The sequence below is a fragment of the Carlito syrichta genome, unplaced genomic scaffold (genome assembly GCF_000164805.1).
Source record: "Carlito syrichta isolate Samal-C Ts95f unplaced genomic scaffold, Tarsius_syrichta-2.0.1 Scaffold130667, whole genome shotgun sequence".
In the NCBI taxonomy this organism is placed as follows: Eukaryota; Metazoa; Chordata; class Mammalia; order Primates; family Tarsiidae; genus Carlito; species Carlito syrichta.
The window spans coordinates 24,809-25,513 of NW_007074763.1; positions in this window are offsets into that span (position 1 = coordinate 24,809).

The window sequence follows — 705 nt, forward strand, 5'->3', positions numbered from 1 at the left end:
GTCTCATCTGCCCCTGTCCTGGGTCGGTGTCACAAGTGACTCAGGCCTCGGGCACGTCACGATCCATTCCAGCTCACTCGCTGTCAGGCTGTAAAGGCGAATTTGGAACTTCTGAAAACAAGAGAAACTCTTTCTGGCTGGGGGTCAGGCTAGAGACAAGTTCAAACTGTTCATCAAGCAACGTGAATTCTTCTGTTTCTAGCGATAAGGTCTCGCTCCGTCCCCTGGGCTAGAGGGCAGTGGTGTGATCACAGCTCATTGCAGCCTCCACCTTCCGGGTTCACGCTCTCCTCCTACCTCAGCCTCCCTCGAAGCTGGGACTACAGGTGCCACACACCCGGCTAACTTTTTTGACTTTTTGTAGAGTTGCTCGGGGTGGTCTCAAGCTCGTGGGCTCAAGTGATCCTCCCACCTTGGCCTCCCAAAGTGCTGAGATGACAGGCGTGTGCCACCACGCCTGGTGGCCAAATGCATTGTAACTCTAGACAGGCTTTGTTGAGTTCCCCTCAGAAAGCGCATACAGATTTGGCCTCTTCAAGGCCTGCTTCCCCAGCCTGGCCAGCAAAGGGGCTTTCCCACACTTGATCGTTGCTTATCTGCTGGGTGAATTGCACTGTCTCATGACAGAGTTACTTTAAAAAGTATTTTGTGGGCCAGGCTCAGTGGCTCAGCCTGTAATCCCAGCACTTTGGGAGGCCGAGGTGA